At 42.7% G+C, this 16,443-nt stretch overlaps 1 protein-coding gene across 1 annotated transcript in view; it reads left to right on the top strand.

The window, feature by feature from the left end:
- The first annotated feature begins 15,878 nt into the window (after window positions 1–15,878).
- The window catches only part of tnr (tenascin R (restrictin, janusin)), a 98,384-nt gene continuing 97,819 nt past the window's right edge, over window positions 15,879–16,443 (top strand). Inside the window, exons 1-2 of the mRNA XM_088429548.1 lie at window positions 15,879–15,977; window positions 16,111–16,287. The gene's annotated coding sequence lies outside the window, so the exon portion shown is untranslated. The remainder of the gene's footprint in view (window positions 15,978–16,110; window positions 16,288–16,443) is intronic.

Below are 16,443 nucleotides of genomic sequence, written 5' to 3'. Positions count from 1 at the left end.
GCATTGCTTGAAAAAGTTATTATTTTTTTACTAACGGACTAACGGCTTCTCCACGCTTCTTCCGCTTTTCTTTGAACGCTTGGGAAAACGATACTGCGGATCGGGCACGCGGGCCCTCATGCGGGCCTTTTCGACTTGACGCGGATGGGCCACATTATCTTCCATTGGACAAGATGAACGACTGTCTTTTACAGCCTATAGATCGGCGCTGTGATGTATCGCGGCCCAAATGAATCTCCTCCCAGTTGGCCTTGTTGCAGGCGGCTCTTCAATGCTTGAAGAGCATTGAAGCGAAATACAAAAACAGTCAAGGAAATCTCTCTGACCTGTTTTTCATCTTTCGCGCGATAAATTGTATCGAACGCATTTGCAATTCCAACCGTTTCACTTAGAGAGCTTTTTAATCCTCTGGAGATTTGTTTGGACGGTAACAAAAGACCCCCCCCCCCCCACCCGTTATTTGCATTTACATTGCATTTACCTATCTGGCAGAGTGTTTTATCAAAGGAGGCTTCCAAGTGAGGTGGAGACCCTGGAGTAATCACTTTGGACTATTTAATAAGACAAAGTGCATGCTTTACATTTTGGGGTGTTTGGGGAGAAGGGGCTTTCAGAGACAATTAGCCCAGAGACATTTGAGGACGCGGAGGGAAGGAAACGCATTCATTCATTCTGCACGCAGACTCAAAGTATTTTGGGATGATGTCAAAACAACAACATAAGACGGGAAGGTAGAAAAAGAAGTTTTTTTCTTTCCTGTTATTTACATACTTCTGTGTTTGCGACAGTTTTTGAAAAGTGACAGATGGAGGGAGCTAGCGTCTGTGATTTTGAGTCCTTTACCATACGTTTGTATTAGGCGCCGGATTATAAGGTTGCACTTTCAATGAATGGCCTACTTTAAAACTGTTTTCATACATAAGGTGCAGCGACTTCCAAGGCGCATAGAATAGAAGCTACAGTAGTGGCTGCATCCACTTGTGCATCCATATAAACATCAACAAAGGCATACTATGTTTTGCAGGGGTGTCGTTAAAATACAATTTAAAATAAGCCATCAAGTTAAAATAATAAGCAAATATCGGCCCATTATTTTAGCCACTGGAATGGCCATAATTGTCTGCTCGATGAATCGGTTGGGCCCTACTTTGACCTACATTTTTTTTCTGGCTCTGAGCAATATTGTTTGTGTAATCTGAAATATTTTCCTATACTGTACTTGAAAGATCCATTTCATTGTAAGCTGCAAATGCTTCCCCAAAGTTCTTAATGGAACTGGAAGAAATGGCTCGCAAGTTGGAGGAGAACAACTGTTTCAAGTTTCTCTACTGGGATCGTCAGCAAATTGGCAAAAAAGGAGAACGGCTACTGCTTTGGCTAACCTTCATCCGCCATTTACTCAGCAATCACTGCATGTGAAATTGGAGCTTTGTTTCATCACCAAATGAGCCTAAAAAAGAAAATATCTTACTTCAGCCCAGGGGATCATTTAACAATATGCTCATGAATGATTTGTGAAGAAAAGTCTTTTTCATTTTTTTGGATTCATCGAGTTTGCGAAGTGCAGAATTACTCGCCCCCGTGGTTGAAAATCCATTACGCTGAAAATTGCCATCACATGCCAGCTGGTGCTAATTAGCACGGGCAAATACCCCCCCATTCCCGATAGAAGGACGCGAGAAGGCACGCTGGGTCGCGCGCTGAAACGCGCACTCCGAGGAGCAGTTGTTGAGACAAATTCAATTGTCTAAATGGAAGCTGGAGCACTGCCGCATCAAGTCAACGCTACTGTTTTTTATCATTAGTGACAGTAGTGCACAGCAGTGGTACTCAAACTGGGATCCGGGGACTCTCGGCACACACAAGCCGAAAGCTCACTCTAATAATGGCATACCATCCGGTATTGGGCCTGCGCTACAAAATAATGTTAGGCAAATTTCAATAAACAAAGTTAGCACATAGGGTAATGCGTCCATAATAATGTGTCCATAATAATCTATCTATCTATCTATCTATCTATCTATCTATCTATCTATCTATCTATCTATCTATCTATCTATCTATCTATCTATCTATCTATCTATCTATCTATCTATCTATCTATCTATCTATCTATCTATCTATCTATCTATCCATCCATCCATCCATCCATCCATCCATCCATCCATCCATCCATCCATCCATCCATCCATCCATCCATCCATTTTTAAAGGCTCAGAAGAAAACCCTTGAAATAATTCCCCTGGCATTGATAAATGCACATGGTAGCGATGCATAATGGGCATTAGGGTCATGAGGAGGTCCTCAGAAGCAATTCCCTGATCCCAAACATTTGGGAACCCCTTGTCCTCACATAGCAACAGAAATAAGCGTGGATATGAAATCATAATCGAATTTGCCGTTCCTTTCAGAGAAGGCTTGTCGAGTGAGTTATGTCACAAAGCAGTAATGAGATCACAAATGGAAGAAAAGCACACAAGCAGGGTGTGAAGGCTTCATTCAGTCACGACCTTGTGCAATCAAACTTCTGCCGGACTTCCAATCTGGTCTTTGAGCTGCAACTCAAACCGCTCTTGCTTTTTAAGTGTAAAGTTCATATTTTTCACTTTCAAACAAAAGAGCGTCTCAAAGCTAAGTTTTTTTTGAAACTCATCAAGGCACACGTTGCTGGTACATTTTTTTTCTTTTGACGGCCCTGACATCTTGTGAAGCACAATCCCCCTCACAATATAATAAGATCCAACACGCACGCAGAAGCGAAAACTCTGCCTACGCAGTGATCGTCCTGCCAATAGTTTGGAGTCTTTTCTCAAAGGCTTTCACTACATTAATCATGTATAAATATTGGAATGGTTAGTTTATTTTATCGAAACGTAGGAATGTGTTCTTCCCAAGTGCTGGTAACTTTGCTTTAACTTTGACACGTCACAATCTGGGTGAAATTTCAGCTCCCTAGTCCCTTCTTTCAATACTTTCCCTGTGATGTGAAGATCAGATTGGACAAACAAACTGCACAAGAACGTTTACCGAAGCGCCGGAAGAACTCTGGCATTGAATGAAACAAAAATATGAAGGTCATACAACTCGTGTAAACACCACAAACTAAAGTGCTCTAATTAGAAAAACGAATTTCGTTTTGTCCTTCCTTGTAATCAATTTAGCAAAGATTGCGTAATGTGCGAGTCAAGCCCGCTCCATCCACTTCTAAATCGTTTTAGATGAGCACTTTGTGTGTCAGCTAACTTCTGTGCCCTGCTCTGACGCGAATGCAAATTGCCACCTCAAGGGCATCATACAGTGGGGGGGTGGGGGGTGGTGGTGGGCGGGGACTCCGCGCACACACACACACAAATTACTGCTAATGGCACCCAGCCGCCAAGTGTCCAAATGAATTAGAAGCATCCCACGTGAAAACGGAACGCCTGGCGCGGGATTCGACTCCTCCCATTTTTTGACCCCGCCTAGCAACACTTCCACACTGATCAGCAATCATTACATTCCTTCACTCTTCCAAAAGCAAAATCGACAAAGAAGATGGATTACATTATTTATTTATATCAAATAATATATTATACATCTGACAGTATTGTTTTTGTGTTTACGTACGTAATAACCCTAGCTCCGATATCGAATAATGAAACGCATTATAATCCCATAGAGATAACACAAATAGAAAGACAAACACATGTTGCAGTGAGATAGGAGGGACCCTTTTTTTGAATATTTCATGTTGCCAGTCAACTCACTTCATAACAAGCAGCAGTTTGAAGAATTCTTCAAAACAAAGAGGCTGCAAGACGTTTCTCGCTACTCCCGGTTGACGTTTACTGCCAAACTAAACGTCAAGCAAAGACAATTATGTCTCATAACACTACAAAGCTTTTATCTTGGCTCGTTCAGTGCCAATGCCGATTATTGACGTCCATCCATTTTGCCGGCGCTGCCACTGAATGCAAACTACGTTTTTTTAGCTTGCTTCCCGCAAAATTTGGTTGAACACTTTTTCAGACTTAAGTTCACACTTTTAGGACTTAGAAACTTGACTGGCTAAAACTTGTAAAGAACTCAACTTTGACTTGAACGACATGACAAGACGAGTCTTGCTTTTTTACATTTAATCGTCTTCATTTTCACTATAGTGTGCCAAATTTGCTTTGGAAAGATGTGTGTTTGTATTTAATGTATGTGTCATTTACATCTATTATGATCTATTATGCCAGCCTATATGGAGCGCTACAAGCTAGGGGATCATTTATGCTAGACACAGCAGGTAATTTATATATATATATATATATATTTGCAATAAGTTTGCACTTTGCACTGAAAAATGATTTTTGCTACTTACTTGCTTGAAACTTGAAAGTTTCAACCTGAGACTTATGGCAAATGTGATTTAGTGCTGCATCACTGCAGTTTGAACATTAATTATGACACCACAGGAGGGGGTAGTGTATATATACAAGCAAAAATATGATTAAATAAGCCAAGCAAGCGCCTTCCCTGCCCACTAGCCTCTCTTTCATAATCCTCCTCATGTCACACTTGTCTTGTGCAGTTGTTGATTCTCGGCTGCCCACCTCCTCCATTTTCTCAAAATGGATCAATCAGGCCTCCGTGGGCCTGACTTGCGCCGGGAATGGCCTCAACGCTCATTTTTAGCAAGGGTGCAATTTTTGGCCATTGCAACAGGCAGCAGCTGTCAAATATTGTTTCCTGGCCGAGTGGTCCCTATTTGGGGGATAAAAAAAACCCACAAGTCAGAAAAGAATGTATCAGATATGCGTTTCCACGGAAATAGGGTAACCCCTAATCATTACCAAGCATTTTGCATAAAAAAATAATAAGACTTGGCCCCTAATCTAAGTGTTAGACCCAAAACAGAGTCCTGTGCCCGACGGGTCTGATTTATGACAATTCGGAACCCCATTTGTAGAGATATCTCTAGGCGTATGTGTAATTTAAAAACTCTGCTGGACGAGTAACTTGACCATGTGACTAATTTACATGAGACACACGGAATTGAGAGCAAAAGATCCCTGTAAATGTGCTAAATTCATAATTCTTGATCCTTTGGGTATTTTCAGCAAAGCATGTCACAGACTTTCTATTGAAACGCCAGAGAAGTGTTTTTAAATTGGTGTCACCTTTAAGGTTCCGAGACACCTATTTCTGATGGGATCTGAGGCAGTCACATTTTGTGTTTTCTGGTGACATCTATTTTTAGCAGGGTAGGATTCATAGCCCTACCGTGTCGTCTGCTCGTTTTGTGCGTCTCGAACAATAGAGCCGTCGCTATTTATTTTTTTTTTTTTGCCAGAGCCCAGGAGGCCTGGAAAACAAAGAATCTACCTTTTCTTCAGCTTGCATTTTTTCATTTTATTCCGTGCCACTTAAGTCTAACCGTCATTATTTTGCGCTTACTTCCCAGCGCAGTCCTGCTATTTTAGTTAATTGTTATCATTATGGCCGTTTGCAACGTTTGGAACAAAAGCTGTTTGTCTTTCTTTGTTGATTGGCATGTATTTAAAAAGTTTCTTTTGAATTAACAGAAAAAAAAATCTTCAAGGTAAGTGCTTTTCACAGGAAAGTAACAATAGCAAAATGTATACAGAATGTATTTCAAAACCATAACATTTGCGTTTAAATTCAAAGATTCTTATGTCACATAATTAGCGTGGTAGTCAAGACCGCACCGATCGAGACCGAGAGTATTGACAGAGACGTGACCAAGACTTTTGGAGGTCAAGACCGACACAAGACCTAGACTTTCAAACGCCAATATCGACACAGGACCAAGATTAAGACAATGCCGAGACTGACGGCCTCAAGACTCAGACAAGGCCAAGACCTTTGGAGGTTAAGGCCGAGACAAGACCAAGACCTTTAGAGGTTGTTACAAGACTAGGACTTAGGGATGACCTAGAGATGACTAAAACTTTGGAGGTTGAGACCAAGCCAAGACCAAGGCTTTAGGAGGTTAAGACCGAGACAAGACCAAGACTTTTGAAGGTTGAGACTAGGACAAATTTTGGAAATTGAGAGAGGACTAAGACTGGAGCTCAGGACTGAGACAAAGCCAAGACTTTTAGAAGTCAGGAGTTTGAGACCGAGACAAGACTTTTGGAGATTGAGACAGAACTAAGACTTTGGAGCTCAAGACTGAGACAAGACCAAGACTTTGGTAGGTTGGGACCGCGAGATGACCAAGACGGTTTGGCGGTTGAGACCAAGACAAGACCAAGGCCTATGGAGGTCAAGACAAGAGACAAGACCATGACTTTTGGATGTGGAGACTGTGAGAATAAACACCAAAACAAGAACAGGACTTTCATGTTCCACCTTTTTGATCCTGTTAATCTACCGTCAACGTCTTGTGTTGGGGGAAGCCGCAGCCAAAAGGAAAACGGTATTCATCGGAGAGCTTGATGCCGAGCTATTTTCTGCTACTTTGTCATTGAAGTCTTTGCCCTCCTTTTATCTTTATGAATACACGCGTTTGGATTAGTTAGCGGAGCGAGTCCCCGGTGAGCCTTTTCCACCTACAGTAACCGTAAATAAAATTGATCTTTGTACGCCTGCGGCATCTACCTTCCCACCATCACCATATTCATCACGTTTGCCCGGAACGTCTTTGCGTCCGCTACGGCGACCGTTCCTTTTCAAATCTAACAATCTGATTACTGGCCTCGTCGGTGCTTGTGTCCCAGCGGCTGTTTGTCTAAAATCCAGACGGACGCGTCTCCTACCCCGTGATCGTGGCGTTGGAGGCAAAGTGCATGCTGGCGCTCCGCCGTATGTGTTGTGTGCCTCTGTGAGATGAATGCGTTTTGGTGGCTGCGCGTCAGAGAGCGAGAGTTGCTTTGCATGCGAGATTGAGGAGCGCACCCCCCGGTGTGTGATGGCTGCGACTGGCTAATTGCCTGAGAATGCGCAAGAAATAGTTTCCCCAAAACTTTTCTCTCTTCAAAATTCAAGAGTTTTACTATCGTACGCATGATAACACTTCACAATGACATTTTTATTCTCCTCACTGCAGACGTACATTCCACACAATAGAGTAAATAATAAAGTAGACAAAGTAGGCAATAAAAAGGGTAAAGGGCAGTGATAATGAGGCAGGAATATAAGAATAAACGAATAGCCTTATCAATTGACTTCTCAATTCTTTTGCAGAATGCTGCTCGCTTTGTGAAAAAGAGAAAAGATATGAGGTTTTCATCTCAAATGCGAATAGAAGTATTATGCTATCAAAACTTATTGTCAGCCATCAGGTTTAAGGAAGACCATGCATCAGAAAGTCTTTTTCAAGCATGTAGTTGCCAAATTAGGACTATGAAAAAAAAATCCTCTTTGCACCTAGGCATAGTTGGAATGCAGTCATTATTAAATGGGGGTGCATCAATATTTTAACAGGGTTTCAGTAGGTATGGGCAAATCTAATTTTATGATTTTTTTTTTAATGTTTAGATTTTTTTCACCATGAACCAACCTGAAGTCACAAATCAAACATGACACAAAACAGTTTCTTTTCAAATTAAGGCCACATTAATTGGAACATGAAGACATGACGCTCAATGGTGGCTCCTTTGCAAAACCTAGAATGTCTTTATTTTGCTTAGTTTTACACTAAGCAGATAGCAGATAAGCTAGAAATAAATACGTCTGAATAGTTTCCTTTTAAATTAAAAGCAAATGAATCGGAACATGAAGCAACTTATTTCAAAATTGTGTGTTTTTTTAAATTGTTAAACAGCTCATGAATATTCAAGTCAATACGCTCCAAAATGAATTTGACAGATTCACATGCTGTTGTTTTTATTTAGGGTTAGGGTCATGAGCGTTCCTTGGAGGAAAAAAAAGATCTCACCCTGGATTCAAAAATAATGATTCTCACCGCTCAGGTTTCATGTTTATCATGATTCAGAACGACAACACGGGATTTTCGAAGCGGGCAATGCCGTACTCTCAAAGTAAACCCGCGTCAAGGAAATCAAACATCTTAGCTGTGAATCTCCACATCATCTTGATGACATTGGAAAGTTTTGTTTGCCGAGACGTCGCCCGGATTTTGTTTACTTCCCCGCTTGGGAAATCGATACAAATCTATGCTGTCACCTGCACGCTGACACAATGGCAGCGAGTGATGATAAGTAACCGAGTGGCACTGATGCACTGTCGCCTTAAAATTAAGAAATCCGTTGATAGGAGCCTAGAAACGGAAGCGACATCACGTGCAGCCAGACTCTTTTTTTCCCTTTTGTTTTTAAGCTGTTTATTTCCCGTTTATATCAAATGAACACATTTGTGCCGTTTTGATTTTGAAGCCACGGGTCTAGCAATGGCAAACGCCTTCAAGACAAAGTGCGCAAATCTCCCGTGGGATTAGTGCCAATTTTAATCATTGGTAGATTAATAGAGTGTAAAAAAGATGCGTGTGCAGCGTAAAAATATGTGTCCCCGGATGGCTTTCTTTGCCCTATAACTCTCAAAGGCGCTATTCCCCAAGTTGCGCATTTACATAGAATGAGTGGGACATATTCATGCTTCCGTTTACTGTCATTGGGTCTTAATGTTAAACGGTGCATAATAGCAACATTAATGACTTTATCGCCGCGTAGATTTTGTTGGCACTGCAGTAAGAACGAGCAACGTGAAGATGATAACCATAAACACGCTGACTGATTTGAGCAGAGGCGGCCGCTTCGTTGGCACGACGACAAAATGCCCGACAATGAAAATGTTTTAATAGACGGACAAAGATCGGCGCCGCCCGGGTCACTTTTGGTAACGGTTTGCCACCTCACTCGGTTAAATCTTCCGAGTTTCTGGGGAATGTGAAAATACTTGGAAGCACGGAAGTGTAAACACAGTTTAAAGAGGCAGCAAGCAGAAATACACGCACCCAGGGAGAAATGTCTGAGTGCTCGGGCATTAGTATGCTGCAGTTACTTTTAGCAGAGAACAAGCCTTCGATGTATTGCAACGCTTTCTCCTCATTGTCATGAACTGAAATGCATACTGGACACAATTTTATTAAGTGCGATTGGCCTAAAGTCAAAAGCCATGCTTGGAATTATTCCCCAAATATAAGGCACGCTGTTTTTCCCCAAGATGTTGGCCAAAAGTATGTTTACGTCCTATAAATGGTAACTTAAAAATTTGAATTTTTTTTTTATAGTGCTTGATGTGTCAGCCTGGTTTTGAAGCACATTTTTTTTTACTTGATTTATTATTTTTTTTAACTATGTAACCGCTACCAAGTTTTGGTAAAATGCACCCACAGTGCGGTAAAATCGGGGGGTAGATTTACACCGGAGATAGTCTCGTACCCGAAAAACGACGGTAGCTGCAAAATCCGAGAAGCAGCGCCTCTGAAACGGAGGTTTTGGCTTTTTCCATCCAAATCCGCCCTCTGGATATTCTGGCCATAAAAAAACGGATATATTATGGGATGTGTCCAACAGGCATGCTTGCTCAGTTCGCCTGAGGGATGAATCACTCGTACCCAAGGACAAAACTGCGAGATGGATGACGGCGCCGAACCCGGCAAAGGTCGCGCAGCTTGTCTTTTTCTTTTTTTTTCCTCTCTAAATACACTGATGTTTACTTTGAATTTCCTTTTGCAGTTTTTTCACCTTTTTCTCTATGTTGCGTTCACCCTATACGATTTTTCTTTATCCTCCTCTCGTTGCGCTTCCTACCTCGACCTGCTTGACGGATGGCCCAGCGAACGCGGACAAGAAATGACCGCAGATTTCCCTTCCGTCTTTTTCTTGTTGTTCTGCTGAGCTCTGGAGGCGCCGGCAAAAGTCAGCAGGTCACACACCTGCCAGCTCTGGAAATTGCAACGCTATCGATCAGCGCGTTGTTCAGGGAATGCATTGTTTATGTGCTGGTTAAAGGCTCGCTCGGATTTGCTGCCGCATTAAGAGGCAAGCTTGCCTTATTTTAGGCTTGTCAAGGTCTGTTGTTTGTCGTGAGTGATAGTCTCGTCGCATTTGTGACACTGCTTGCAAATTGCTTTTGTTGAGAGGGGGGTATCCTTCGGGAAGTACTCCACTTTTGCGCAGTAACCAATACCAATTACCGATACCATTAGTACTTTTGGCATTTCCCCCAAAATGCAATGACGGATCGTTTCCAATCATTCCAGTATAGCATTAGCTAGAGAGCAACTTATACTAGTATCGGCTGTCATTACGAGGACCGATACTTTGAAATAAGGCCAAATCTCAGCCCGATACTAGCAAATATCGAAATAGAACTTTGGATACAAAAAAATGCAATGACAGATCATTTTAAAGCGACCTAGCTATTTTGATAAAGCAATAGCTAAGAAGAAGCCGATACAAGTATCAACTGCCATTGCGAGCACTGACACTGTGATATATATACAGGTATCGTCCTGATACTACCAAGTACTGAAGGCCTGAGTACTGTCGATACAAAAGAAAATGCCCAAAATGCAATGACAGATCTTCTTAACGTAAGACCTAATTATTCCAATGAAGCATTAGCTAGAGAGCAACCCATGCTAGCATCCAGCACTCTAGAAGTGGCCTTTTCCGATAACGCTCGGCACCGAAAGAGTTAAAGGACGTCCTTGGCACCGAAAGAGTTTACAAATTCTGTGCCCACGATGCAAAAAAAAAAAAAAAAAAAACAACAACAAAAAACAAAACGTAAATATGTATCTGGAGTCGAATGTCCAGATTTTTAAGACATTAAATGACGTCCTTGGCATTGAAAGCGTGAACTCATTCTGTGCCAACCATTTTCAGAAATGTATACATCTGTATCTGGGGTTGAATATAAAAGTCTGAGATATTAAAATACGTCCTTGGCATTGAATGAGTTAAAAGAAGCACCCTGCGGTGGCCCCGGCTTGTGCGCAGCAGTGGACTCGGGGAAAATAAACAACACGACAGCAGCAGGCGCCATTAAAAGAAAAGAAAATTGCTAGAAGTGTATGACACGCCTGAGACGAAAAAAATGATGCTAACATAAAAGGACGAAGACGAATGTGCTGATTTAGCAAGCGGAGCTCCTCGGGCAGATGTTGTCTTGCTGTGCTTCAAGTCAGCAATTTGCCGAGCGTCCGTAGACTCCATCGCTCAAACGCGTTCGTGCTGGAAGACAACAATCAAAATGGCGGCTTGCCCCTGCTGTGCATAACTTTCAAGACAGAGCCTTTTAGTGAATCATAATATTTTAAACTCTTGATCGGTCTTGGCATTGATCTAAACTGTTGATTCAAATAATCCAGTTGCATTTTTTTTCCCATTCTTCCATTTATCATCTTTATTCTTTATTTCTGATTGAAAACTTTGATTCATCGGATTGTTTCGATCCCCTTTAGCGCAGCTCCATCTAAAGCGACCACTACTGCAGCTTCTATTCTATGTGCCTTATAATGCATTGCGACTTCTACTTTATATGAAAACCTTTTAAAAAGAGGCCAACACCCTGGACTGCTTGCCAGCCAATCACAGGGCACACCGTGACAAACAGCTGACGCACCAAATCACACAAATCATTTAATCTGGCCCACAAAATGCTCATTATAGATTCTGGATAAAATACCACATTTTCAATTTACAATGTTTCGCTATCAATACCCCTTTGGAACAGTTTTTGGCGGACTCTGGTTTCAAAATGCGTAAACGTGTGACCATCATACTTCACATGTATTTTACTGCACTGACTCCAATGTGGCCCATGATAAAAACAAGTTAAACAGCCCTGATTTAGTGTCCGATACACCTGCCTTGCATGATTTTTGGAACCTGCCCGGATAGAACCCGCGCGGGCCCGGGGAGTGCGTGCAAACTCCGCACTGGAAGTCAAGACTCTGAAATGTGAGGCGGAGGTACAAACCACCCTTCCAACGAGCCGCTGCCTTAGTAGCTCCATTGTGTGGTATTCCCATGCTGTGTGTGGTCCAAATGATTTTTTTTTGGGGGGGGGGTGCCTCTCGGGTTTGAGTCAATTTCTCGCTTTTCTTGTTGTGACAGAGTTGCAGTGTGAAGGAAAAGCCATATTGATTGCAGAGCGGGAGGCTTTATCCCTTGTCAGCATCCGTGATCCTTTGGAGGCGCGCCGACTCGTCACATGAGGGGCAACCCTCGACGACGTTTTTTTCTTGCCCTCGCGCATGCATTATGATGAATCGAGGTCTTCGTCCGAGACCGTTTTATTTCTTACCCGAGGACGAGCGTCTGGCTGCGAGAGCCCTATCGTGACGGCGCCATAGAATTCGCTTCCCAGACGAAACGCTTGTTATTCGGTTTCCGTATTGACGTACGCCACCTTTTTTTTCTCCTCTTCAATAGGCGTTCCGCAGCAGCAAAGCAAAAGCCAGCCTTCGGAGCCCAAGATAGTCAAGCCCCTATTCCAGACCTTATTTAGTCCGTTATCACATCTTAGGAAATAGAAAGATTATTGCCCCCAAACAGAAAAAGGGGCCCGTTAAGCCTCGTTTGACAATGCGCCGTCAAGACAATTGGGAGCAGTTAAGGGCACGCAGATAAGAGACTCTAGTGATTGAAATCATTGCTAGGCATCAAATTTTCATGAAATGCCCCCACTTCACCATAATGGGCCCAAGCTCAACCAACGCCGGGAGGCATTGAAAATGCATTCGTTTCCCCGGGAATGCTCGTTAGGAGCGGTAAACAAAACACAGCGTGCGCAATGGGTCTGATGAGAATAGTCTTGCATATCCGTTGGAAAAAGACGCGGCTGGAATATATTAGAGTGCCTGGAGGGACGCAGGCATGGGGAGAACATGCAAAGGCCACGTAGGAAGGCTTGAGATGGATTTGAACCCGGGGCATCTGAGCTGGGAGGCGAACGTGCTCGTCGCTCATCCGCCGATGCAGGTTTCATTCTTCAAAGTGGATTTATCATAGTTGTCATTTTTTGTTTTGTTTTGTAGGGTGTGGAAAAAAATAGTCATTTTTAATCATTTCAATGGGAAATATGTTAAATTAGCCACACTTTGCTTAGACATTTTCACAAACACAAATATAAAAAAAGAAATTCCTGGGTGGCTAATTTCATAACTAATGGGCAGAACACTTGTATAGAACTCATGTAAAAAAAAAAGCAGGAACTACTGTCATTGCCCAAATATAGGTATGTACCCTTAATTTTAGCGTCCAATTTTGGTATTTTCCAAGTTACCATGTATAAGACGCACCAAGAGTTTGACAACAATGTCAAGAACGAATTATTCTCATCTCCCTGAAGTCTTCTCCTACCTTATATTTTTGTTGCGGGTCAAGTGTCTTTCAGATTTCCCACATTGTGAGTGGTCAGTGAATGCCTCGCCAGTGTAACGTTGAATGCATTCCAACCAGTTGTTTTTCCTTTTCCTTGCGACGCGGCCCGACTTCTTTTAGCCATCCGTCCTGCGCCAAGTTTTTGATTGCGTATATAAGCCTAAAGACCACAATTAATAAACGAGACAAATGGAATTTCTTCCCGCGTTCTCTAAACGGTGTACTTAATTGAGTCAACTGGAGACATCAATACCTTGACATGATCCTCTCGGTTTTGGAAATATTCTTGTGCGTGAACAAGGATGGACTCAGACGGTGGTTCCGTCTGCTCGCTTCTTTCCTTGAAAATAATGCGTAAGAACTTTAGCTAATACGAGATGCTGTTAGCTGCAACAGCCAACTGACGTCGCCCTCAGCTCGTCCCGTTACGGGAATTATTTTAGGTGAGAATACGGTCGGAATAAAAACGCACATCTGTGCCTTGAAGTTGTTTTCTTGCGAGCGCTAGCATGAGGTTGCCTTGTCTAAATGTGTCTCATGACACCTCCCGCATCCCGATCTATCCTCAACGGTCTGCCCACTCGCTAGTCTTTCATGTCCGCGGTGTTTTCCGGAGAGCCGGCCGGCCGTCTTTTGTCTCGGCGCCAATGGACTTTGACTCCCCGTCTTGTTGCCTTCAGCGCGATCAGAAAGCGAGGAGTGTGACTCACTCTTTTCCGAGCAACATTCAATTTGGATAAGGACGGCGATAATTATTATCATTCCGAACGTTGAAATGACAGCACTCTTGGTTTTCATGTGTCAAGAAAAGACTTAAATTCACTTTACAATGACTCCATTTAAGATGATCGCCATACAACCGGTACTTTTTCAAAATAAACAAAATTGAAGACATTCCAGCGCTATTTTCCATTTTGTGTTTGAACGGCATGTCATGAAAGGCGCTGGGTTCAATTTTGGGTTAGATGAGACATTTATAGAGTATCCTTGGAGATATTTGTCGCGCCACTTTTATTCATTTATTTTGGCCTTTCAACAGATCCTGACCTCGCAATGCAGAGCGCTGTCGCGCTCAGCTTTAATGTCAGCTCCTGTTGAACGTTTCCGCTTCGAACTAAATGCGCCGATGTCCATGGTGATCTTACAAACACGTTGGAATGAATACATGAAAGCATCTATCTATCTATCTATCTATCTATCTATCTATCTATCTATCTATCTATCTATCTATCTATCTATCTATCTATCTATCTATCTATCTATCTATCTATCTATCTATCTATCTATCTATCTATCTATCTATCTATCTATCTATCTATCTATCTATCTATCTATCTATCTATCTATCTATCTATCTATCTATCTATCTACTTAATTTATAATTCTTTGTATGAGTGATGTTATTTATGTATAAAGTGTATTATTTAATCCAATGTATTATTGTTATAATGTATTCAATAATGATTGTATTTAGACAAACTGCTCATCAAAATCTTATTGCTGCACTTCGTTGTTGTTGTAATTCCTAATATAACCACAGAGGGCAGCACCGATCACGGGTGTTACTTCTGATTGCGTGGGTAAAATGGATCCTAAGCATCCTGCTCTTTAGGGTTAAGAAAAAGCGTTGCACCCTTTCACTGACATTATGACATGTATTCCTCCTTACCTGAGTAACGTTTCATTGTGAAGTTTTGCTTCTTTATTTGTGGGTTAATTAGCTGCCTGTATAAAATGGACTCTGACAATGAAAATGGAGTTTCAAGGTCAACAATGGTTGCTGTTATCCCGATTCAATTAGAATTTCAAGCCTATATTCATGGATGTGTTTTCAGATAACAATTTTGTCTTTTGCAGTGGTCCTTTGCCTGCCGCCAGAGATCATCAGATGTTGTGCCGTGGGAAACGAGCCTCTGACATCAAATGGTATGCAGTGTTATTATTCATAAGTTCATCACTACAACTTGTTCAACTATCCAACGACTTAGAGTATAATAAGTGGCAGAACAATAATATGCACTTCCGCTAGATGGCAGCATGCACAATTAGAAGTTGCATCCACCTGTTGCCATTCAGACAAAATGAAAGTTAATGCTGAAATGCTTGTTAAAAAAAAAAAAATGTTTTGAATGGGACGGTGACTAACGATTATTATAATGGTCAATAATAATACATAAATAAGAATAACCTGTTGATAGATGAAGGAAATTCAGTTAGGGTTTCGTCCATAGCAAAACATCATTTCTAAAACAACAAACAAACACCAAGTATCTTGTTAGCTACCATAAAATTCAGAAAATCAGATGCTACTTTTTTCTCATGCTTTGAACCCCGTGTTTTATAATCCAGTGTGGCATAGCTACAGTTTTTTTTATGGCCACCAGGGGGCAATCTCTAAGCTTTCCCTATCTTTCATTAGAGTCCCATTTTTTTTGTTCAAGCAGTTGTCTTCTATTTTGTTCTTTTCTGCTTAGCATTGGTGCAGAGCCAGTTTCCGGGGTTAGCGGTGGGGCAGAATTTTCGACGGCGAGCGGCGCGGAGAGGGGGCCGTCCCTCTCGGTGACACCGCTGCGCACGTCGATGAGGAGGGATGGAGCGAGTGGCTGAGAATTCACTGGAGAAGAGAAGAAAATAAGATGGGGAGCCAGCATCCGTCACTTGGCCTCAGCGAGGAGGGAGTGACAGAGTGAAGAGGTAAGTCGGAGTGAGCATCTGACAGCCTGAGCGAGCGAGCGAGAGAGAGAGAGAGAGAGAGAGGGGAGGGGGGCTTTGCGCTTCCCAGCAAGAGAGCAGCTCGCTCGACTCATCCTCACATTCTCCGTTGCAGCCGAGCAGATGAGAGGAGAGCGCGCATCTGAGCCCGGCGCCAGCAACCAGCAGAACCCCAAAGCCCAGGCGGCTCGGACCTGGATGCGCCCGGCTCCGTCGTTGGCTTGCCCGGGACTTGCCCCAGCCGGCCGCCGCTCGCCCCAGAGCCAGCGCGGGGAAGCTGCCTTCACGGCAGGTGAGTCAACTTGTCTCAAGTTGCTGCCGTGGGTTGGTTGGCGTCGCAGTGTTGGACGCTCCCCTTCTCGCTCAAGTTGGTGAGCGGCGGTGCCTCGCCTTACTCGCGTATCGCCATCCAAACGCTTACCCCAAAGTGCTCCTTAAATGGAGGCAA

The sequence above is a fragment of the Hippichthys cyanospilos genome, chromosome 12 (assembly GCF_059441005.1).
Source record: "Hippichthys cyanospilos isolate Australia breed blue-spotted pipefish chromosome 12, RoL_Hcya_1.0, whole genome shotgun sequence".
NCBI lineage: Eukaryota > Metazoa > Chordata > Actinopteri > Syngnathiformes > Syngnathidae > Hippichthys > Hippichthys cyanospilos.
The sequence above is the reverse complement of the archived record's forward strand: the minus strand, read 5'-3'. Positions and strand labels throughout refer to the sequence as shown.